Genomic DNA, 25,763 nt, shown 5'->3' on the forward strand with positions numbered 1-25,763 from the left:
TATATTTTCCCATATATTTTCTCCTGAATTTAATGAAGTACTTTTTGTTTTGTGATCTCAATCTGAATTACCTCTTAGGCCAAGTTGTTTGTGTATTCCTTCAGCTCCTGAAAGGTACTCTTCAATTGCTAATCTACTTACTGGTGATATCATTAGACAGCTGTTTCTTAGACTCATCTTACAGTGGAAGAAATATTGTTCATTGGTGTTACTATGGGCAAAAATAAGAACAAGGCACTGATGTCATACCAGACACACAGTTCCCACTTCTTACCTTAGTGGACAGGGGTCAGGATGAATCACCAGTGAACATGAGAGTTGTCTCACCTGATTATCTACAACACCATTAAGTTGAAAAATACCTCAGATGTGACCTTTACAAAGGGAAACTTGCTCCTTTTCTTTCCCGCACTCCAACCTTTGCCCTCCAAGACTGCATAAAACACTGCTTTTTTCTCAAAGGCTTGTGTTAGTGTTGCAAATGTGTCCTGACACTGGGGTAAATCTTCAGCATACACTGAGCAGAGATGTGGGCAGGACTTCTATTAACAGTGATCTAAGTTGTTTAATTCTCCTGCAAGCTGTGCTGAAAATGAGACCTACTGTGCCATGCCACATCAATTAGGACACAGTATGTGACCTGAAGCAACAGTTCTAATGCAAAAAATTCAGTGTCAGACTGTTTCAGTTTGTGAAAAAAAAAAAAAAAAAAAAAAAAAAAAAAGGCACAGGAAAGTGATTATGATTTTTTTTTATTATTATTTAAAGACACAGCATCATCTTGAAAACACAGCTCCTTCATAAATCTCATTACTTCTGTTATAATTTAATGTTTAGAGTTATTTAATGAAATAACATCTTATTTTACTCTTTTTCATTTTATTTACTGTTTCAGTGTGACTGTTTCTTACACAGTCAGTTTTGTCATATCATTGTCTGTATTTTTTATATTACTCCAATGCATTTCATGTTATATATGATATCATGGTATTAATGTTTTCAAATAACCCCTGTAAACAATATCCTCTAGCATCTGTTCTTTTGGCTACAAGATTAGTTTTGATTTCTAGATATTCATTCAACCAAAATTTTACAGTTCTCTTTCTCTACTTTTAAAATTGCATTTCAAATATTTTTGTAACAAAGTACAAAGTAGTCAGATTTTCATCAAAGTTTTCATGTTCCACTTTTTAGATTTTTTCTCTCCCCCAAGTAGAAAGCCAAAAGTCACAAGTATGTGAAAAAAATTCTTTTCATAATAAAGAATATATTTAAAAAAAAAAAAAAAAAAAAAAAAAAAAAAAAGCATTGCCACCACCACCCACCCAGGGGGAAAACAACCAAACAAAAATAAATAAATAAATAAATAAAAACATGCAGGGACCCATTGTTGTGGACACATATCAAAACAGTATTTCAAACTGTCTGTCTGACAGCAATCAAGTGAGCAGGCTGCTTGGATTTGACCAGCCATCTGACATTTCGTTCTTTCACAAACAACATGATGATAAAGACTTGTGCTTTTCACTTTCAGGTGGAACTATTTGTGCCTTGCCTGCAGGATACCAACTGGCAAGAAATATTAATGCTCTGGCTTGTGGAAGTTTTACCATTCTTGTCATTTTTACCGACATGTTATGCATGGGAGTGATCCATCCATCAATACACCTTCCATGCATGGCTGTGCTCAAGCTCAGCCCAAACTAAAACCATGCCTAGGGAAGACCCACAGTTTTCAAACAACCTCAGCATGCAGGATCACATTTTTCTCCTGTTCGTACTAACACCTTTTACAAGCTAGCAGAGAGGTTGAACTTCACTCTATCTAGTTGCAGAGGGATCTGGATAGGTTGGAGAGCTGGGCGATCGCCAACCGCATGAAGTTCAATAAGAGCAAGTGCCGGGTCCTGCACCTGGGACGGGGAAACCCTGGCTGCACGTACAGACTGGGCGATGAGACGCTGGAGAGCAGCCTAGAAGAGAGGGATCTGGGGGTCGTGGTAGACAACAAGTTGAATATGAGCCGGCAGTGTGCCCTGGCAGCCAGGAGGGCCAACCGTGTCCTGGGGTGCATCAAGCACGGCATCGCTAGTAGGTCGAGGGAGGTGATTGTCCCGCTCTACTCTGCGCTGGTGCGGCCTCACCTCGAGTACTGTGTGCAGTTCTGGGCACCACAGTATAAAAAGGACATGAAACTGTTGGAGAGTGTCCAGAGGAGGGCTACGAAGATGGTGAAAGGCCTGGAGGGGAAGACGTATGAGGAACGGCTGAGGGCACTGGGCCTGTTCAGCCTGGAGAAGAGGAGGCTGAGGGGAGACCTCATCGCAGTCTACAACTTCCTCGTAAGGGGGTGTCGAGAGGCAGGAGACCTTTTCTCCATTAACACCAGCGACAGGACCCGCGGGAATGGAGTTAAGCTGAGGCAGGGGAAGTTTAGGCTGGACATCAGGAAGGGGTTCTTCACAGAGAGAGTGGTTGCACACTGGAACAGGCTCCCCAGGGAAGTGGTCACTGCACCGAGCCTGACTGAATTTAAGAAGAGATTGGACTGTGCACTTAGTCACATGGTCTGAACTTGGGTAGACCTGTGCGGTGTCAGGAGTTGGACTTGATGATCCTTGGGGGTCCCTTCCAACTCAGGATATTCTATGATTCTATGATTCTATGATTTGGACATTTAAAGGGGAAAGTTAACACCACCAGGAAATCCTGTTTATTAGGAAAATGCAAGTAGTAGAATATGTTTTGCCATTCCTTAATCCTTAGGTAGGGAGAAACGAGAGTTAAAAACAAATAAAAGTGGATCATCAAAGACATTGTAGCCATAAATATCAAATCACACTTCACAAGACAACTAAATGAGATGAAGATCACAGAACAAACTATCCAATAAATAAAGACCACCCAGAAAAAGAAAAGTATAGCAAGACAAATGGAGACATAACTAACCACTCCACACAGAAGATGAACACAAATTAAATTAAGCAAGACTGAAAATCGAAGTAAATTACATGAAATCATTGGATCAGAAAAAGTCAGATCCTAAAAGTATTACTGGCTTCTTTCCATCTCCCCTTTGTCCATCTGATAATAGACAATGCCATTAAACATCTCACAATCACTGAATTAAATTTATCTGATTATAGGAATTTCAGTATTTGGGAGGATGTAGCCTACATTTCCAGGAGTGCTGTGATTTAGTTTTAATAGTCACTGCAAATAAAATGCCCCTACCCATTTGTGACAGACAAATGACTTTTCATACCACAGATCTTTGTTGGGGGTAATTTCAGTAATTGTTTCGCTTTGCCTCTAACAGCCAGCAGCAAGAACATAAGAGAGAAAATGAACCTTTGCAAAGGCTAAGGCAACCCCATGGAAAGAGAAAACACAAAGGAAAAACAAATAGTGGAATCTAATTATAAATATTAGACTAATACTACTTTAAGCCATGATTTCAAGTTTGATTTGACTAGTATAAATTCATACTTACTCCCAAAAGGATACATTCAGAGTGAATAGCAAAAATTCTATTCCTGAAAGCTTGTTCAGCAGAGTTCAGCAACAGAGATACCTATTTTTCTGAAATGGAACACATTCATACAGAATGAAGCTGGGAATCTTTTTCATCTTTCTCCACTCTGTTGGCTTATACCAGATTTAACCTCAATCCAGGAAATGCCAGTGACACATGCCTTTCCATGAGTGCCTTTCCATGGGTGATTCAGAATGCTTCTGAATGCATGAATTGAATGATTTGATAAAATGAAGCAATTAGATGATGTAAAATGGGAGTGGGAGTCCAAAGTAGAGGAAGTGGAGGCTGAACAACTGCCACAGGTTACCAGTTATGTGAGTACCATTTTCTCAGACCTTCTTTAGAATTTTCAGTAATTTATGGTCCTTGTTTCTCCAGCTTTGAGGATATTCCTTTTCCAATTCAATAGGTGAGTTTTCTGGGACAGGTACTTTCTACATGTGTGCTTAGTATGTTGACAACACATTTCTTCTGTGAATTCTGGGCCTTAAAAGGACTAGGAAGGGTGAGAATGGGTAGGAAGCACCATCTGCTTGATGATTTGCTACTTTATTTACTTCTGCAATGCCCTATATCTGGATACTGCCAGCATGTGCTTCTTTTCTCAAATGATCTGAGAGCTGACAGATTCCTACCAGATGCAACACATATCTGCTTCTGGCTGTTACAGGGGCAAGTACAATAATCCCTGTAATAAAATACTTATGGCCATGCACATCCATATTGTTCTCATTTTTCACTGTAGGCTTCGGTTTAACAATGAGTTATGGTATGGGAGTCAAAGTATTTTCAGTGGAAGTTACGTTTCCATCAGAAAATGGAGTGCCACAAAAACTAAGAGTTTCTGAGTAAACAGATTTATATGGGAAAATTTTAAGAGCTATTTTGCCTTAGACCAGGGTGGCATTAATCTCTGTCTCATCCTTATCTGTTACATCTTACACCCATTTGTTTAAACCACATGCCAATAGAAATTGAGTTTCAGCTTGAGGTAATATAAAAACCACTGTGTATTGTATCTGTCATTAAATTCCCATGGACAGACTGAGAAATTTATGTCATGCCCCAGTGATTGGTAATTTTGCTTCTTCTTATCAAAAGACCTTAAAAGAGGATCCGGGATCCATCTGTGCAGACACAAAAGAAGGAATAGATCTGTAGGGCTGAATCCTGAATCACTGAATCACTGATAACTGAAACCTTTTAACGTGTTGTCACCTTTTCAGTGACTGTAAATTTAAGACCAGTGAAAACTTATGTTGAATTACATAGACATGATAAAGTTATGCATTAGTCTTTTATTTCAATATTCCTCAATTTCTGAGGTTCCCTAAGTGAGAATGGTATGATGTTCCATATGTATTTTTCTACAATCATTGAAAATTCTACTTGGAAACACATAGCAAAAGCTATTGAGAAAAGGTGCTAAATCGTTGTAAAATATTTTTGGTATAAGTCAAAATCTGGTCCTCAAGCATTATTCTGCTGTTATACTAAGGTGTGTATGAAGCCACAGAGAAGACTATTGCAGTGATGCTGGGTCTTGTTTTGTTGTTGTTGTTGTTTTTTTATTAGTTATATCAGATCATTTTAGAGAGAGAGAGAGACTAGTCAGAGAAAAAAAAAATGATAAAAGAAAAAAGGAAAAGATAAGTAGTTTTATAGCACAGCTTAACTAGATATTAAAGCATGCAAGGTCTTTAAAAAGCCCAGGAGAGGGATGGGTTGGGTTGGGTTGGGTTTGGTTGTGTCACTCATGTTGTGTCACTCATATTTAGTTTTTTTTGTTTGTTTGTTTTTACCCTCACAAGAGGGTAAATCATTTTGGTAGCAATTCTGGCAAGGTAATATGGTCAAGGTAAAGAATATGGTCACACGGGCCTGTGTTTTTTTTTGCTCTTAGTTTAAGACAGTAATACTCCAATTAATATAGCAAAATGTAATTTAACTACCTTCTTGCATGTTTGATGAACATATGATTTAGATTTGGTACAATACTATTTAAAACATATGCAAGACCAAAGTCAATGTCAATCTTAGATTAGTGTCACAATGCTTGAAAGACTGACTACAAAATCTGTGAAATAAAGCATCTCATGACATCTTCATCCTGAGCAGCAGGATAAAACAGACAATTATTTCAGTATCACCTAATATTTCTATTAGTTAAAAAGTCAGCAAAAATAAATAAACAAATAAATAAATAAATAACCACCCTACATTATTTCATGTTCTATCCATGTATCCATGCAGATGTTTTTTGGCATTTATACTACTTTTTCTATAAATAAAATGTAAAGATATTTATATTAATTTGTTTCCATAGCAATGTAAAAGCTCCTCTTCGGTTTCCAAGGCAATGTGCAGCAGAGTAACAAATCAGAAAAGTATGGAAAATGCTTAGTAAGCAATGGGTTTAGGGAGCACCCCAGGCCTCCAAATAGAAATGTAATCTTCATTATAGCAATCTGAAAAAAAAAAATGCTTGAAATTAAAATTAAATAAATAAATAAATCTCTTATAACAGGTTCATTTTCCCTTTGGTCATTGAACACATTCTGTAGAAATATACTTTTTTCATGACAATTCTTATTCAAGTTAGTTCCACTCACAGGAGCAATGGATGTTCAGTTGTTTGGGTTTTATTGTTTGTTTGTTTGTTTTGCTTTGCTTTGTTTTGTTTTTGTTTGTTTGTTTGTTTTAATGTGGAAATGTCTCAAAGGGTTTTAGGAGCTCTGATACAAAACCTGCTGGAGGAGGGATGGCTCCAAGATAAAAGTCTGAACAATGAAATCAAGAGATTTGACTCTTCATTTTTGACTATATAGAGATGCTGTGAATGATTTGGCTGAAAAAAAAAAAAAAAAAAAAAAAAGACTTAAAAAAAAGACTTAGTATAGGTTTTTACTTTTGTCTGACCAGACTGTCTTGGAATATCTTTAAGACTCTTTTTCTATTTATTGGAGTGACCTAACACAAGAGAATACTGTTTGTCCATGTACAAAAGCTGAAAGGAAAAGTATATTAGTTATAATACCATTTTTATAAATAAAGTCTCTATATCAGCCTTTGAAAGTTTTTTCTGTCCACATTTAATTTCAGGCTTTAAATCTAAGAAGACTATCTTTTCCTGAGATCCATCCCAAGTACAAACCAGTCACTATAAATTAGTTTAACCTATATATATATATATATATATATATGATGTTTATTAGGTTTATTCAGACAAAATACATATTTTAAAGTAAAATGTATCACTTTTACCTTGATATGCAGAAGAAAAAAAAAAAAAAAAAAAAACTGTTTTGAAATAGATTCAGTCAGAGGAAATAATAGGTATAGTAAAAGATGTTCTCTCTAGTCACACACCATCTCTGGAATTGAAGATGTTGAAGTACTTTGAGGAAAAAAAAAAAAAAATGGTGATGCACAAATGATGTTAGTGCCCAAGAATGATTTGATTTATTTCACATGTGAGGTGATTGAAATGTCTAGATCTAATAAACACCTTCATGAGTCCTAAAAGCTGCTGCCAGCCTTTTTTGGACTATCAAAAAAATATATATTAAAAAAAAAATCAAGAGTGTGTTATTGCCATAAACTCTCTATATTGGCTGCTCTCCTCTTCCTCTTCCCCTAAAGTGCCTGGTATTCCTTCATTTGAATAAAACTGTAACTTATTTCTTTGCTTTGTATGCAACAAGTGATCATTCATATTCTATTTTTGAGTATGCCATTTTTTCATTAATTTCTCATATGAATGAGGGAAGTTGGAAGCAAGTGAAAAACCTTTTGACAAGTAACAATAAGCAGAGTAATTGTTGATTGAATTCAGCTTGAAGAAAACTATTCATTTAGAAAAATCTATCAAGTTCAAAGAGAAAAGTTGTCTTTAGTATTATCCAAAGACTGCTGCGAATTACACACCTGCAATGAATATCAGAAATGTGGCTTCCCATTTTTAGAGACTTTGCTAATTAAAACATGATCTAACCCCTGGTTTGTTTTTGCTCTCAGAAGTGACACGAAATAAAACTTCTGCAAATATTTACTATAAGTATATTATAAACCTTGAAACAATTATATTGCTAAAAATTGTCATTTTAACATAAATGTGTATATATATATATGTATGCACACATATACATATTCATATATGCATATATAGGTATATATATACACACGTGTGTGTATGTGTATATATATATATATATATATATATATTAGTATTTGCTCGAGGTCATCATTATCCAGGTGGAAATCTCAGGTTCACTAAAGGTGATGAAAAGATTAAGATTAGATGTTCAGAAGTTTTTTCGTGACCAAATACTACTCATTTTTCTTTCACAATTCAGCTAAATGATTTTCTGATACAATCATGTAAATGGAAAATCTGATCTGAACATGCTGAACTTCATTATAACATCAGTCTACCAATTGTTAAATTACAACAAAGTGTTCATGGCTGATTCTTTGGACAAAATTATAATTCAATATAAAAGCACAGGCAAAATCACCTTAACAGTTTCAACACTATTTCTGGAAGAGAACAAAAGAGAAGCATGCATGTAATGGTTGGAAAGATGAAAATCAAATAAATGTATATATTGCTTTTATACAAACATTCCATCAAGTGATTCTATAAGGCGTCTATGTATGCCATAGCAGTATTATTAGAACCCCATATTATTTTTAATGTTTATATTCTCTGTGTGATATTTTTAAATGTGTAGTTTATTCAGTTTAATTTAACCTTAATTAAATGCAGCAATTAAAATAACATTTTGTTAACAAAATTCTTTGTGTAAAAAGATTTGGACAGATTAAAATCAATATTAACAGATTTCTGTGTTAAAGCTAAACTTCAAATTATATGTTAATTTTATTTGCAAACATAAAGTGTGAAATTAATTAGTTTAGAAGAAAAGATGTGTTGAAATGTATTAAAGGTACCATTTAAAAAAAAAAAAAAAGAAATGGAACCTAGCAAAGATTCAGTTAGATGTCAAATGGCAGAAGTGTAGACTTCAAAGAAAAATATATTATATAGTTTTCCCCTAAGTGGACCTTTTAAATAAATTTTGACCTATGTTTTAGGTAGTTTTGTTTGTTTGTTTGTTTTTAGATACCTATCATTTAGGTAGTTATCTCTTATTTCTATTTCCTCCTGCTCCACTTTGCAATATCCCACCTCCACATTCTCTCGTGACACCCTATTACCAAACCACATTATGAGCACACTTGTTAACTGATCACATTCTGTTATTCAGCACTTATTCACAGAAATCAGTCCAGTACTTTCTTTTTGACTCAAGCTATTGCCAGAAAACAGCAAGAGGCAATATCGCCTTACACTCATGTATGAGTCCAATCCAAATGAGTTCAGAGGCTGTATTTATTTATTATATTCTTTATGTTCTTAGAACCACAATTCCACTGTAAAAGAGCTACACACAGCTTTGGAAATGCTGGTTGAACTGACAGATAGTCAGAGATACAAATTATAACATAATTTTATAATGAAAACATTTGTTCATTACTTAAAACAAATAGGAAAAATGCCCCTCCTCAGTGCAGATCCAAAATTCAGTGTTTGGGGTTATGCAAGTTTTCTGTCTTCACCACACTTCAATCTACACTTCAGTTGGATGTTTGCAAGTCTTCCTGTTTTGAAATATGCAGGCTACACTGGAGCATGAAACATGGAAAACTTCATTTGTTTGTAGTCTGTTTCATTCTACAAAAATCATCATTTGAAAGCTGTGCACTGTTGAATTACTTGATCAAATTCTTTCAGAAGCTTTTGCAATTGCTAAGCAAAACAATTTAAAGCACTGTCTGCACATTCTATCAAGTGTGTTTGAAGAAATGACAAGTTTTTTAGTGCAGAAGAATCTCATTCTTCAGCAATCTGGGACAGCTATCTCATTATTTTTAAAAACTTTATTCTTTGTTGATATCCCAAACCACTGTTTTTAATTTGACAAATAAACAAGGAAAAGGTCTTCTCATCTTGGGAAGATGTATACCTATTTATGTTAATTAAAGAAAACAAAGTCTCATCTGGTACTTTCCCCTTGAAACTGACAGAGAAACAACTCGAAGTTGCAGAGAAGTTGAAAGAGTTTTGCTAATGAATATGTATATATTTTCAAACAGTTGGAGATCACAAGTTAGTACAGTGGATGCTGGAAACTGCTGATTATAATAGACAGAAATGTTGATCTATGTGTGATCACAGGCAAAGATTTCTGAACATAGTCCTACCATACCCAGCAAAAAAAACATTCAATAAACTAGCTCACATAGATATATAGGCTATGTAGAGCTTTGGGGAGAAATTAACATTCTCATTCATTTCTTTATATTAATTTACAAGAACATGACTGGGTGCTGCCTGGCTAGTTTCTACTACAAGTGTGTTTGAGGACCAAGCTTTTTTGCCTTCCACATAAGGTTCCTCTACAGAGCATAAGCCTACTCCCAGGCAGCAGGTCTATGGTAGGCAAGGATGTTAGCTCACATCTTCTGTCTGCACATTTTGAACACTAACTTCAAATGCTGCTAACTCCTTCCCTAATAATCATGTTCTTGGTTATTACTTTTAAATAATAGAAAGGATTATTTCCAACTTTGACTTGTAAATAACCTGCACATATGGTTCAATTGTTACTAAATTATCATTATATAAAAACTAGTCATGAGACTTGCTACATGATAAATAACTGTGTAGGGTATCCTTTTGCATACCCATTGACTGCTTCTGATATCAGTACATACGGTACATCCCAAAAGGTGTCTAAGACTTATTGATATATAAAGACTATCACTTATAGGATGTATCAATGCCCTGCAGCAAGGAAGCAAATGTAGTATGTCAGAGTGAAGTTAAATTTATTTTATATATGTGTCCTTCATGTAGTGCTTACATAATTAATTCCTATACACACAGATACATGGGATTTGCTGCACCTGTACTTCTGGTCAGGGCAGTAAATTCAACAGACTTAGCGTATACCACATATATTAAGTATGTTCAAGTCTTCATGCAATAGATATATTGGAAAGTACACACAGACTTCTTTGAGGAAATCTCAAGCAGAAATATGGGAGCCCTTGCTTATTTACTGATGAGGTAGAACTTTGATTTTGAAAATGTCAGATAGTGATAAATAAATAAAACCTCCTGTGAACAATAGCAAAATGTGCAAGATCCACTCCTGACATGCAAGTATATGCTTTTGAAAAGACAATCTGTATTTGCCTTTCCGAAGCTTGCAAGTAATTAAAGACTTACTTCAACTTAATGATAGCATTCACAACCTACAAGGAATGTTTTTATCGGTTGGGTGAGGATACCTTTTCCTTCTGTTCCAGGATCCTTCAACTTAAAACTATTTTTATTCCAGTTAATTAGAGTAATTCATTGAAACTTAGAAACAAACAACTCGTATAAAGACCTAAGGGCAAAAAAAAATAATAATGGTATCCACACTCTCTAGCATGTCACGGTCAAGATACAATGAATTAACATCTTCTTAAAACTGCAGACAGTATTTTATGCAAGAAATAAAAGGTAAACTCTGTGTCTGCTCATAAAAATGACACTCTCTTAATACAACCTATATAGAAAGAAGGCTGACAGTTATTTATCCAGCGGCCAGGGCCTTCCACTGTTAGCCACGTCTGATGCAGTTAGGGTGCTGTTGCAATTTTCTGCGTGTAATCTTCTACCTTTTCAGCAACATACATATTATATCTTAGGGATGACAAATAACAAACCCTGATGCACTGAAACAAGATCAAATACATGTCAAATAGCCATAACAGAAGATTGTTTAATCTGTTTTTCAACACTTCTAAGAAGGAGACTCCGTAAGAAAAAACTTTTTTGTTTAAAGACCCTTAGAGGTGTCAACTTAACTAACTGTCCTTGCCTACAGTTCCTATTGTTCTTCTACCAAGGGAGAAGAAATATGTCTACTACCATAATCATTATGACTTTTTGCACAATTGAAAACTGCTACCATATCTCCCCCATTCTATTCAGTCTTCTATTTCCTAGTTTTAAATAGGTCACGTTCTTTCAACCATTCCATGTAAATTATGATTCCCAAAGTCCTTTTCAGTCTCACCACTGTTCTGTGTATCTTCTCCAATCTGCAGTGGTAACACTCAGGAAACAGTACTCAAGTGAGGCTTTCCAAGAACCACATGACTAATCAACTCTCTTGTCTTCTTTATTAGATGTCCAGCAATATATGACAGAACAAGCTTTGCCTTTCTTCATTATACTGTTAATTTCTATTTGTTCCCTGACCCACGTTTGATTTCTGATTATTCTTCCCATTAGTCAAGATCATTTTTAATCATGATCCTGCCTTGTCAAACACTTGCTACATCTGCACTCACTGGTTGGTCAGCTGGTTGGTTAATTCATTTATTTATTGCCTCATTATTTTCAAAGTAGTTATAAAAATGTTCTGTATGGTTTGTTCTGGTGTCCTACGGGCTATTAAAGTGAGATTGTTTTAGTGTTCCTTGGGTTCTCTATCTTCTTTTTCATCTGAAAACATTGAATGCCCTCACAGCAAGAACATAGAAACTCTGGATTCTAGCATGAGTTCCAATGACCAGACTTTTGCATAAATAAAAAGGAGCTGTTTCTTTTCAGCCAGGTATTCATACCTTAAAATAAGCAATGTCTAGTCCATTTTGAAGGGAGTATTGTCCTGTTGCTATTTGTTGATTTGTATGCAGGAGACAAATTCCAGAGCACAGAGAAGTAGTACTTGACAGGTACAAAAGGAGATCAGAAATATGTTCAGGACTTCCCAAAGTGCAATGGATAAGTTAAGCATGCACAAGTCTGAATGGAAGCTATGGAAGCATGGAAGCTATAAGACACAAAAAATCTAACTAAATAATAAAAATAATAAATAAATAAATAAATGCAAGGCATTAAAGCCTGAGATTTAATGACAAACAAGACAAGAAGCATGTTAGGCACCTCCAGGTGTAGGCAGCAGCTGAATGTGAACCTTCAGTTTGGTATTCAGTTTTGTTCAGTCCTGTTGTCGGTGAATAAAGATGGGTAATTTATCACACCGAACACCTCCAGAGTCAAATAAATCATGCTTTCATAGAAGAACAAGCAACAGCACGGTTGGAGTATACTCTGAAGTTAACTTGCTTTTATCTGTTAATTGTACTACTCAAATATCTCTTGACATTGGAGGCACTAAAGTGCTGGAAACACTTGCATTCATTTTCCTTCCTTGAAATGACACCTTTAATATAATTAATTCATTTATTTAATTGATGAATTCATTTCTACAAAGTTAAACTTCAGTGGACGTTTGGACATTCATGTTTTAAAATACAGTGTATGAAGAACATTTAAAAGCAGGAAAACTATTTAAGGATAACAAGGCTAAGATGCCAGTCAGCTCTGTAAAATCATTACAACTGCTTTCACGCTGTCCCTAGCATTTATACACAAATCATTCAAACAATTGGATTTTTGACAAAATTCAATTAACACTTTTATTAGTGTTAAAAATGTGTTAATTTTAATATGTTGATAATTAAATGCTTGGCTTATTATTCTGTAACACCAAGATATCCGTTCTTTCCTCACATACTCCTATTAATAATGATATTCAAGTTTTCAAAATACTCCAAGATCCATGTATAACATTACCATGAATTACTATACAAATTAAAAAGAATAACAAAATAAGTGAACATTAAAGCTGTTCAATATGCCAAAAGTATAAAATGACAAGAAAAGCCAGTGCATTAGGTTTCCCAAAAAACTTTGGTACTTACTGATATCTAAAATACCCCCCCCCCCCCCCCCATCTTATACAGGTTAATAATGGTGACCATGGACAATATTGATCATTTGGTAAAAGTTAGCTCAGGACTTTGTTCCTCCAGCATGTCATGTTCTTTCATCTATAACCCTTCATTATAAATCTAGGTTAAAATCTGATCCCTTAAGAAAAAAGATTTCTCCACCAAGGATATTTCTCTAATCTGAAATAAACTTTTAAAGATGGTTAGGTAGTCCAGCACAACCATAGATCATGAGGCAGGACTATCATGAGCAGTTAGTAATCTTTTAATTGCAGTCTGCTGGCAACTGAAGTAATAACAGAGAAGCATAAAGGATCCCCTTGCTCACACAACATAAAAGGTCATCAAATGCAGTCCATACATTTTTGCACTTTTGGACATTTTCAAAGCATATATTTAAATAAGAAATTTTTTAGCCATATATTAGAACATTCTTATTATGAATGCTTTTGTTGTTCTTTTGTTGATGTTTTTAACAGAAGGCTGCTTTTCTTCCTATTTTATCTTTTCTTTGTGTTTTGGTATTGTGCCTAATTCCATCGTGAGTTAGAAAGAAGAAGAGGTTAGTAGTACATCATCTATATTATAAAACATATTTAGATGAACAAGTTTTTCCGAATCACTAAGTAAAGAAAAACCACTTAGTAAAAATCACTTAGTAAAGAAAAAAGTAAGTTAACCAACCTGACTCAAAGTACATAATAGAAAGACCACATGCAAGAAACAGAGGTCAATTTTTTTCACCTTTTAATATTGTTCCAAGCCCTTGGTGCAACAAAAAGGACTAAATTAAATTCCTATTTATTACTATAGTGGGCATAAATAAAAGCATATAACTGAAAAATATGGGTGTAGAGACTGAACATATTAGAGTCAAGAAAGGTTTCTATATTAAACCTTAAGAATGGTATAGAGAGATTCAAACTATGAACTTGCATTTTACCATTTCTCTTTGACTGTTTATTTAATTGTTTTTATAACACAGAAACTTTGTCTTCTCACTAGTTTAAATAAAAGCTAAAGTATTGAACATCAGAGTGAGCAGGCAAACAGTGGAGGACATCATGTGAGTAAGCAGATGGATACTGAAAACTTGTGCAACATCACAGATGTCATACAGGCTCTATGGTTGCTGCTAAGATTTTGTAACTAATTAGATGCTTGAAAACAGTTAAAACCTAGTTTTCCTAGTTTTTCCAATTGTATAGCTAAATCACGGGAGGCATGGATGCCACTCAATTTATCCTGTCTCTAAGACACTTGCACGATGCTTAATGCACTTGTGTTCAAGTGTCAAAGATATAATCGGGATTGGTTTTTTGGTTTTTTTTTGTGAAAGACAAAAAAATGAGATCAAAAGTGAGTTAATACAAGAACCACAAGGTTCCCAGTCATCGGGCAGCTCAAGGTCAAATGAAGAAAGCAGTTTTTCGTCATGACTAAGAGGAGTGACCTTTAGGTCCTTCTTACACTTCAGTCTCTCCTTGGAGATAACCACTTACCTATTTCAATCATGTGAAAAAAAAACAGTAATGCTGTCACCATATAGTCTGACCAGGCTTCCTTGCACTTGGGGAAAGGTGCTAGCTCTGCCTTAGGCCACTTTCTTTCCCTCTCTGGTCCATTGGCTTGCTTTCTACCTTACCATGTTACTTGGATTACATGGACAGAGACTTCCTACAGCTTACTGGCTTTATGTACTCCTTTTATGTATGTATAAATTAATGTAACTTGGATGTATTGGACTCCAAAATGCAGTTCTAAAAAAATCTATAAGCTTTTCACAGTTTAAATCTTTTCTTAAGAGTCTGTGTACAGTTTGTTCAGATCACAGGTGTTGGAAATTGAGTTTGCCTAGAGAGGAAGTGAGAGTATAATGCATTTTTCATACCAGATGATAACATGGAATGTAGTCATGCAGAAATCACTCAGCTTCTTCTTAGAGACTTGATTTCAAAACACCATTAAGTAAAGCTGATTGTTTTGCCCAAACACTAACTTCATTACTTAAAAGTAATCTGCAAGGGAAATGGATGCTTCCTTTAATTCACTAAATGATTCGCCTTGTCGAAGTGTCAGATAAGACAAAGAACCTTTAAATCTCAGAAGAGCTTGCTCACAGAATGAAAGACAAGCCAGTTTTTGTTTTACTGATTTATTTGATCAAGAATGCCTGAGTCATGAGTAACTTGTGGCTGTTATAAACTTCAGTATAAAGCTCAAATTAAACACTCAGTTCTAATTTCACTGAATATTAAAACATCAGCAACAATTCATCAAACATAATGAAAGATGAAAATGAACAGGCAGTATAGGTCTATCAGAACAAAACAATTCCCCATGATGGTAGAGCTGGACCTATCTCCCAGAAGCTTGCAGCAGTGCCACATGGAATCTGGGAGGATCTGTACTTTCATACAGGCAAAACAGGCAAAGCCTAGCTGCATGTCTCTTTTTTATCTGTAAGTCAGATGAGAAATCTTAGCCATTGAATTATGTGTGAAAATTCTTTCCTACTAACGGTAACAGAAAACTTCATCATGGGAAAACACTATTTTCCCACCCACCCAAAAAAACTCTTTTTTTTCTCCTTCACATGGGCTCCCATTAGCTTACCATTACTGAAATCATGAGAAACAAATCACCCATATTTTGTGCATCTCATGCTAATTTTACAGGTCTACATGATGTCAAATCAGGTTTCATCCTATATAGACCGTGCTGAGACTGTCTAGTAATGACTGCTCTCTTATGTCATGTAATATAAAATATGAATGCACATAAATATATCTTGCCATTCCAGAATGTTTATAAATTCACCACAGTCCACAGCAAGCATAGCTACAGAAAGAGAAAGTGACTGTAATACTGTTTTCCTGTGGCTTCAGAGGCAACGAGACTGGTGAAACTTTTTACCCCTGCAAAACGCTTTTTTTTTTTTTCAGAGACCTTGATTGCCTTCAATGTAGCATGGTTCTACGGATGAAGATGATGCCTTAGTAGTGTTGGCTTTTGGGTATTTTTTATCACAGCTCACTGACTTGTGCCGCTGTATACGAGCTGCCAATCTCTCATCTTCAGCTTAAGTTCATACAGCCGTTCATAACCCAGCATGTCACTGCACAAATGCTGACATAGAGTAACAGCTTTCTGGGAGAAGCTGGTGATCAAAAAATCCACATCACTGCAGTAACCCTTTCAGGTCTTCAGCAGGATTCTCAGCCAGCTTTTATTGCTGGTGCCTACACTACTAATGATGTATCCTCTTACATGAATGTATGCAGAAATTATTCAGCCATAAATTTAAATTTGCATTTTTGAAAATAAATAAAATAAAATAAAATAAAATAAAATAAAATAAAATAAAATAAAATAAAATAAAATAAAATAAAATAAAATAAAATAAAATAAAATATAAAATGCTTAGACTTTCTAAAAATAGTTAAAACCTCAGACAGGTTGAGATCTTTTGGAACAGGCTAGAGAGACATCTTTCAGGAAAAACATACCTAGCTGATCTTACCTTGAAACAAGGGATAGAGTGGATGATATCTTAAGGCCTCATCCAGCCTAATTTCCAACAATGCCATGAGTCTACTATCTTAACTCAGCATCTGGAAAATTCAGGATCAGGATCAGTCACTGCAAGGAAATGGGGGTTGGAGTGGGAGGATGGGTGGTAGGTGGAAACATTCCATCTCACCATGAGCCACATGAACCACAAGTTATGAATGAAAAGATCCTACCTGCAGAAGGATCAGGTACACCTGCAAGTAGGATTAAGTAAACTTAAGTACTCCAGGTGCTCAGAGAGAGCCTATGTGTGCCATGGCAGTGGCCAGAGGCAACAGTCTCCCCAGGGCTGCTGGGGAGGTTTGCCTGGTGCAGCTCGACTTGTGTAGCTGCAAGTGTGGTATATATACTGCTGTAAAACTGAGTTAACAAGAAAGTGGGCTGGTTGTAGAGGAGGTGTCACACTTGCTTCAGAGACAATGTGCTCCAATGCAACTGCCAGGTGTTTCAGTGATACTCTCTATGTCCCAGGGCTGGGATGTCCCAGGGCAGTCATGTCCAAGGCATTGGAATCTTAATCCACTGAATTCAAAAACAAAATTAACCCTGACTTCAAAGTAACTTATAACATTTTCATCATCCACTGGATATAAACATCCTTTATTTGCAGAAGAGTAAATAGAAGTACGGATCTTTATGTGTTTAATGCCAAATATACTTAGCAAGAAAGTGACAGTGATACATGTTGCTCTATTTTTAATATGTCCCATTACCACATGTCTTTCTTCTGTCAGGCACTAATTCTTAAGTCACCTGTTACGGAGGAAATAAATTTCTAGAATTTTTTTTAACCTGCAAAGATCAATTCAATTATTGTTTTTCAGCTACATTATTATCAATTCAAACAACAGAGAGCTCTAGAAAGTGTTTAACCCAAATTGTTTCCCTTGAGAAAAAATAAATAAATAAATAAATAATAAAAATAAAAAGATCCTACAAATAGATACCACAATTGTTTTTTGAAATGGATGGTGCTCTGAAGGTGGAAATTAGGAGAAAATAATGTGGCAAATACATGTTTTAATTTGTATTTCTTATTTTTATTTTAGCAGTTGAAGTTAGACAGAAGGTTACCCCACTGCTAAATGAACACTAAATAAACACTAAATACTGTATACGAGCATTGCTTAGGAAAACTGAAATTCTGATATACAGAAAACAATTTAATGATTAAAGATAAAAACTGCATGTTCCACAGACAGCAAGTGGACAGATGGATGGAAGGCTTGGACGAGCTGTTTGATGGCCTCCCACCATTTGTTCTGGTATGCCAACTGGTAATTATTCTGCAGAAAACTATGTAGAACCAGACTGTGTTTTGTCACATAAAATCTATACAATGACACGGATCATAAACAATTCTGTATGCACATCTACATTGGATTTCTGAAAGAAATGACGTAATGACATGTCATTGTAATTTTGAAGATAACAGAAGCATAATTGTATATAGTAATGTGGTTACATCTGGTACTGCCACATGTGCAAAATCAGAAGACATGACCATGCCAACTGAAAAAATAATGCTGAAATATATCAATAGTCTATATTACTTTGCCCAAATATACTTGCAGTTACAATTTCAGCTATGGCCCTTTTGTGTCACAGTGCTAAAATTCACAGTCCTGATACTGAACTATGTTTTCAGTCAGCTAGTAATTTTTTAGCTACATTTTCTTGTGACAGAAGAAAATTGTGTATTCCAGTTGGGTTTAGCTGAAGGTCAGCTACAGTTCAGTGCAATAGTCCTATCTATGCAATCTGTTGAATCATTATCATGATTTCCTTTGCTGATATTGATTCCAGCTCATCAGAAGTCATATGGAGGTAGTGAAGAGTGCTGATGACCAGTTTGGTTACCAACAAATGATCCAAACTGTCACTGAATTTGAGTATTTCTGATGAGATAAATAGGGCTCCACCATGCACATTTTAAAGCAATAGCTAAATTTATAGGGTAAATTAGGTAGAGCAATCCCTTTTTGACAATAACAAATTATTTTCTTGTGGCACAATGGCTTCCAGCTCCTCCTGTTTGTTGCCTTTGCTGTGTGCATCGGCATAGATGCACTTCAGCTGGGTTAGAGATCCTGTCACCTTTTGGTGGGGGAGAAGCCCTAATTGCTATGTGACCGTTCTCAGACACTTCCATGATTTCTAACCCATCAATATCCCTTGTGCCTTTGCTGCTTGATGGCTCTCCTTCTGCTACCTCCACTGGTATGGCAGACTGAAGGACCTTGCCAGCACGCTGTCCCACAAACACTGACATACCACCTTCAGGCTTAACTCCATAAAGTCTGGTTTTATACCTTCCCCTTTCAAAACTAGTTTAAAGCTATTTCAATGAGCTCTGCTAACTCCTACACAAAAATCCTTTTCCTCCTTTGAGACAGGTGTACCTTGTCTGTTGTCAGCACGCCTGGTGTCATGTAAAATGACCCCTGATTTAAAAAAAATATCAAAGTCCTGCCTGCAACACCAGATATTGATCTGCTGGCTCTTTCTGTTTCTCCCCTCACCATTCCTTGCAACTGGAGGGATAGAAGAGAACATTACTTGTACTCCGGATCCCTCAACCAGTTGTTGCAAGGCCCTGAAGTCTCCCTTGATTGTTGTTGGACTTCTTTTCAAACTTCATTGATGCCTGCCTGAAATAAACATAATGGGTAATATTCTGAGGACTGCACCAAGGTAGGAAGCTTTCTTTCTGTATCTCTAAACTGTGCCCCAGCAAGGCAGCTACCTTCCCTATTTAGTGGGTCCATTAATTGGGCCTTCTGCTCCCTTCAGAAGGGAGTCTCCTATCACAGTAACACCTCCACCCCCCATTTTTTTTTTCATCTTCGTTGACACAGTTTTGATGAAGGCCATAGGCTGACTTAACCTCAGTAATGTCTCCAAGCCAGATGAACCATCATCCTCCTCATAATTATTCTGTTTCACATGCAGGGCCACATAACTATTGTGTGAGGACACCTGGGAAGGTGGGGTATTCACTGAGGAGACACATCTGGTGTGCTGGGCAGTTACTTGTCACCATTGCCCCTTATTCTTAGAGTCAGTGCGTTCAGTCAGGTGGAGAGATGACAGAGAATCCTCCATATTATGCATCTGCCTGTTGGGCCTGTCTCAGGGAAGGCAGGGAGTGATTCCAGTACTCTGTCACCCTCTTGCCCTCCCTGATCCTCTTCATCCTAGTCACCTCCTTTCAGAGCTCTGTCACTAGGTGGAGGAGTGCCTCCACCCAGGTGCACCACCCACAGGTGTGCTCATTTCTGCCATCTGGTGCTGGCATAAGAGCAGGGCACACCATATACCCTAGCACCTGGGTGATAACATGCTTCTACTAGTGCTCTGTCTGGGAAGCTGCAGTAGTTGTGGTGAATGCAGAGATCAGAGAGCCTGTGGTTTTCTGCTGGGTAGATACCCTCACTCCCTGGTCAAGCTATCAAAGCTTTAGCACCTTTGCTGTTGTGTGAAGGTTTCAAGATGGAAATAATGTTGATAATGCACTGTCTTAGTTGTTGCTGAGCTGTGCTTACCCTAAGTCAAGGACTTTTCAACTTATTGTGCTGCCCTGCCAGCAATGTGGCTGGGAGTGCACAAGAAGCTGGGATGGAGTTCAACCAGAACAGCTGACCCAAACAGATCTAGGGGATATCCCATGTCATGTTCAGCAATAAAACTGGGGACAGTTGGCTGGACATCAGTTGGCTGATGGTGTGCAATTTCATTGTGCATTGCTTGTTTTTTAAATGTTTTTCTTTCTTTTTTTAATTAACTACCCCTTATCTCAACTGCCAAGTTCTCACATTTTTTACCTCTGTCAGCTCTCTCCACTATCCTGCATGGAGGGTGGTGGTGAGTCAATGGCTGTGTGATGCTTAGCTGCCTGCCAGATTAAGACACAGCACATAGTTAAGTGCAAAACCATAACTATTAGTCTCATGTTAGTCTAAGAATTGTCTAAGTGCTTTTCTACTGGTCAGAACTACTTAGAGGATAAAACATTTTTTTTTTCTCTTTAATTTAATATACCCATGTATTTTAAGAGGTAATTCTGCTTACTAGTCAGATGACTGTCTATATACACAGTGGAGGTGATCAGAAATTGCAGAATTGCACAGCTACTTTTTCCACATGGACGTTTGTTATATTGAACTGCATTCTGAATGCAGTACTTCATGATGGGTTTTAATATGAAAAACACATACCGAGAGACTTGCTGAAAAGTTAAGAGAAAAATAGGTGCCTGTAATTTTCTTAAAAAGTTTAGTTAGCTAGTCTGATTCTGGCTCTGTTAGAGAAGCAGCAATGTGAGTTGCAAGTAATGCATTACTCACATGAGTAATTTCAACCACAAAGCTGTATTCTTTTCACAAATTAAGAAAAGCTACAGGTTGAGCAATTCATAGTCTTTTGCTTATTGACTTTCACCTCCTCTTCAGTTTAGGAGCTATTTTCTATGTAGTCGGCTTAAAATATTTCCCTTACTGTTGTTGTTTTTTGTTGTTGTTGTTGTTGTTTTTCTGCTAAATATATTTTTTCTGAGTTTGGGATGCAGCTTTTCTGTCAACAGTCCATCATAAAAGCTACAGATTTTTAATCTAACCTGATGTAATTGGATAGATGGGTCATCTTGCAGATTTGCTTTCTTAACAGATAGTCTAGACATGCAATCGCACGTGTCCTGAATAACTGAGTTTTAAATTAAAAACTTTCCTAGTCAAATATTTTGCATGAGGTATATTAGCCATTACTTTCAACTGTTAAAGCCTGTTATTGTTCAGGCCATTTTCTATTTATTTTATTTTTTTGGCAGAATTGAAAAAGATCGTAGAATGAGTCAACAGAAACTCATTCTTGAAATGATTGGCTGAAAAGGGAGACTTTCAATGAAAGTTCCTCTGTAATCTTATCTATAGCACTATAAAATTCAATCTTTGAATAAGGAGCTGGTAAAACTGTGGTCTCCAGGCAGTAAATTAAGTCACTAGAACCTTAAATAGATTACTTATAGGAAACTAACTAAGGAAGCAAATGTCTTCAGGCACAAGATGGAAAGGCCTTACCCTGGATCAGACACATCTTACAGAAGTATTTGGTGCCAGAAGATAATTTAATCTATTAAAAAGCAGTAAGTCAAAGCAGTTACAAGGTACAGGAAGGTATTGCATGATATAAATAATTGAAAATAAATTACTTCTGTAGTATATATCAGACTTATCAGACTTCAAACATTTTTAACAGGTAAAACTGAAGAAGGTTATTTCTTTTCTGCCAAGAAGATTGAAAATGCATGATTTGATGGCAGGAATAATAATAAAAATGTGGTCCTGCAGAAAACAATGCCCATAGATACAGAGATGTGGGAATTACCAGCATCTCTGACTTTATAAAGAAGGAGCAGTGTGAGAGAGACTTGTGAATGCTGGACGTGGACAAAACTGTGGCTCTACGTTCTTTAATAAAGAGAGGGCAATTGGATGAAGCAGATGAATTATGAAATATAGAACTATTTCAAGTGATAAAATCCTTGTTTTAAACTTGTTTGGAGGGTTTAAAATAGATGTGCCCTGTAATATAAATGGAGTCATTCATGCATATTTGACATTTTAAACTCCAGCAGCACAAAACAGGGGTTATTGATACATCAATAAGAGTAGGTTCTTTGTTGCTTGCCCAATAATTGTGTTTTACATTGTTATTTCTTGGATTTATTATAAATTTTATAATTGTATTTGACTTATGACATCAGCACAATTAATCTTTCTAGGATCTTGAAAGATAATTATATATGTCTATCTGCCAAGAATAACATTAGAACATCAAAAGTAGTAAAGTTAACTGTTTTTTCAAATTGAGTTTTCCTTATTTCTTGAAAGTTGGGCAAAATTTTTGACATTACATTTCTAACTACTGCTGGACTGTGTTAAGCCACCGTATTCAGCATACTGTCTGTATCTTCAGACATTCATTATTAGTCAGAGAAATGCTTGAAATGCCTCAAAAGATGTACAATGGTCAAGGGGGTCAGAAGTTCAGATAGTCACTCAGGCCTTTGTTCTCCTTCTTCCCATTTATATACTGAGTGTACTGGGGAGCTTTTGATTGCCTTCAAAAAGAACTGGCAGAAATGCCCTCACAAACCAGACAGACCTTCCCTGTTTTCCAGGGTATGTATTCCCCTCCACCCCTCCTGATCTGTCCTCGGCTTTGCTGACCTCTACAAGGCACACTTGTAGATGGCAACTGATGCTTATCCTCATGCTGCTTTTTCTCCTGTGCCTGAATCATTACTCCGAAGAAACCTATGATGAGGTTTCAGCAGTTTTAACAGCCTCAGGTGGACCAGGTCAGTACTAAAGCTTATGCTACAGAATATTTGCCCAGAACTGAATTCACCATTATACACATTTCCCCTCTATTGCTCCATGGGGAGCCACAACAAAGCTGCCTCAGGCCTTGAGAGAGCAAAGAGTTCTTTTTGGAGGTGAATGGGAGCTAGGTCAGGTCTGATTTGTAAATTAAATGAAGTCAGCAGACAGTTCAGCTGAAAGTCAGATGAAACCTGTAACCGGGTAAGTAGGATACCAACAAGAGTGTAACAATGTGAATGAGACACTTGTAGTGGCTTCACCTGATACCAGTTTCTAGTTCCTGCTGCCACCTGTCCCTCTCTTTGAGTGGGATTTGCAGTCCTCGCTGTAATGAAGGCTTTTAAAGAGTGAGCATTCTGTCTGCACTCATGAAATATCTTTCAGCAACTATTAATTAAACTGCATGGTAAATCCTTCATTGTTAGTCCTCGGAGATAAATAGTATAGGGAGCTGAAATGAAAGTCTGACTTGGGAGTAAATTTAAAAAATAAGAGGAGGAAACTTCAGTTTGAACTATACAGGATTCCAGAATAAATTTATCGGTGTTTTAGGCTGCTTCTTCTCCATGTAAGAATGAATTAAACTTCATTCCTTAAAGTACAGTTTTATGTAATATTGGATCTATCTGAAAATGCGGGAAAGACACGAAAGACTTTGTAAAATTGTTCTTCAATTTGTCTAAATTGCAACCAGTCTTAGAGCTGGTCAGATAATACAAATAGGGGGCAGGGGTTGCAAAAAGTGATATTTTCATTTATTTTTTCCTAAACCAATTAAGTTTCAAAGCTTTTACCACACACTGAAGTGTGACAGCCATTTGTTTTTAATGGCTAAGACTCAGATGATGCCTGGAGCTTGCAGCAAACTTCTGTGTCATGTTCCCTTCTGTTGCTTTGCAGTTGTATTCTCCGTAGCTTCACAGTCACCTCTTGTACTCAAAGTGTATGGTAAAGAAAACTTTTCCTTAGTTTCCATCTCATTATCCTCCTCTTCTCAGCATCCTTTCTGGCCTGGCCACACATCGAGGAAGACCGTGCTTTTATTTCACAGGGAACAACTTCAACAAGTTTAGGAGGAAGCTAGATACCAAAATGCTTAGCTCAGCCAAGGAAGAAAAAATTCACTTATATTATGTACATGCAATTCAGTGGTTCTTGAGACAAGAGTCTGGGTACCAGTCAGAGACTTGCAGGCTAAGCAACTAGTTAAGTTTGGTTCATATTAATGTTGCATGCTTAAGATCTACCTAAGAAGAAATGCAAGTGCAAACTTCTCCAGAAGAATGGACAGTGCTCTTCTCACAGGGCCTCTGCTCCAGCCCTGACCAGCTCAGGACCCTGCTGAACTTGCATCTGTTTGTTCATGCTTTGTGTGAAGAGGGGCCCAAAACTGGACATTGTATCCAGACATGGTCTCATGAGTAAGGTAAAGGGAGATATTTCCATGCCTTCATGGACAGGCCATGTTCCTACACCTGGGAGCTGCCAGTTCACACCTGGTTGATGGGACTCCAGGGCTCTAGCACAGGTAGGTATTTCCTTATGGTTTTCAAAGGAAATAGTAATTTACTGTAAACATATGATTGCATATTTCCTCAAAAACATATGAAAATTAGAGTGGGGTCTGGGAGGAAGTGTTATTTGTCCACCACAGAAGAGATCACAGAAATAAACATGTTTTGTGCAACTTTTTAACGAAAGGATGCTGCCTCCTCATGGTGGGATTGATTCCCTGAGCAGTAAGCTCTTCCCAAGCAGACCAGCTGAAGGATGGTATCCCCATAAGGCAGTGTTTGCAGTTCAGACATACAGTTTATCTTCCACCCACTGTGTTTTCTATAAACACTAAACAGTTTGAGCAAGACTGAATTTCTTTTCATGGCTATTGACACCCTGCTGTATTGCAGTGGTTTAGAGGTGATTTTGCATTCAAGTGTGAGTCTATACCTGAGAGGAAGTTGATTTTCCCTGATTGTCTTATGGAGGAAGAAGAATGCCAAATCATTTGGTCACAACTCAGTCCCTGCAGTGCATTTGGGACAGCAAATTACGTACTGCTTCCTTATCTAGAATTTATTTTGAGGATGTAAGTCCCAGTAGTAGGCAAATATGGGCAATGCCTATCACAGCTATTGGAAGGGCTAAGGACTGCAGAATCAAGTCCAAATTGAATGACACACTTGCAACAGATTCCCATTACAATAAAAATAAAATAAAAGACACAGCTAAAAAAGAAAAAGGGGGGGGGGGGGGGGGGGGGGAGACGGCGAGGAAGAAGATAGTCATATCTGCTGTAATTCCAGATTTATCCTTGTGTTAATCAAATCTGATATTAAGGTGGCTGAAGAAGCATAAATTCACTAAAAGAAATTGGGAGAAAACAAACACACTCTGTGACATTTACTTTT

General features: G+C 36.6%; 1 long non-coding RNA gene across 2 annotated transcripts; it reads right to left on the reverse strand.

Annotated features, from left to right (window-relative positions):
• Positions 1–15,589: 15,589 nt before the first annotated feature.
• Positions 15,590–21,916, reverse strand: LOC110351778 (uncharacterized). 2 transcript variants are annotated; one of them, XR_002399608.4, is made up of 3 exons: positions 17,146–21,916; positions 16,923–17,041; positions 15,590–15,859 (listed from the first exon to the last, which is right to left on the reverse strand). It is a non-coding gene; the product is annotated as an uncharacterized lncRNA (long non-coding RNA). The 2 variants fall into 2 exon arrangements; XR_002399607.4 differs by having other exon boundaries at positions 16,923–17,013; positions 17,146–21,905.
• Between the last annotated feature and the right edge of the window lie 3,847 nt (positions 21,917–25,763).

Source organism: Anas platyrhynchos, chromosome 3 (genome assembly GCF_047663525.1).
Source record: "Anas platyrhynchos isolate ZD024472 breed Pekin duck chromosome 3, IASCAAS_PekinDuck_T2T, whole genome shotgun sequence".
Lineage (NCBI taxonomy): Eukaryota > Metazoa > Chordata > Aves > Anseriformes > Anatidae > Anas > Anas platyrhynchos.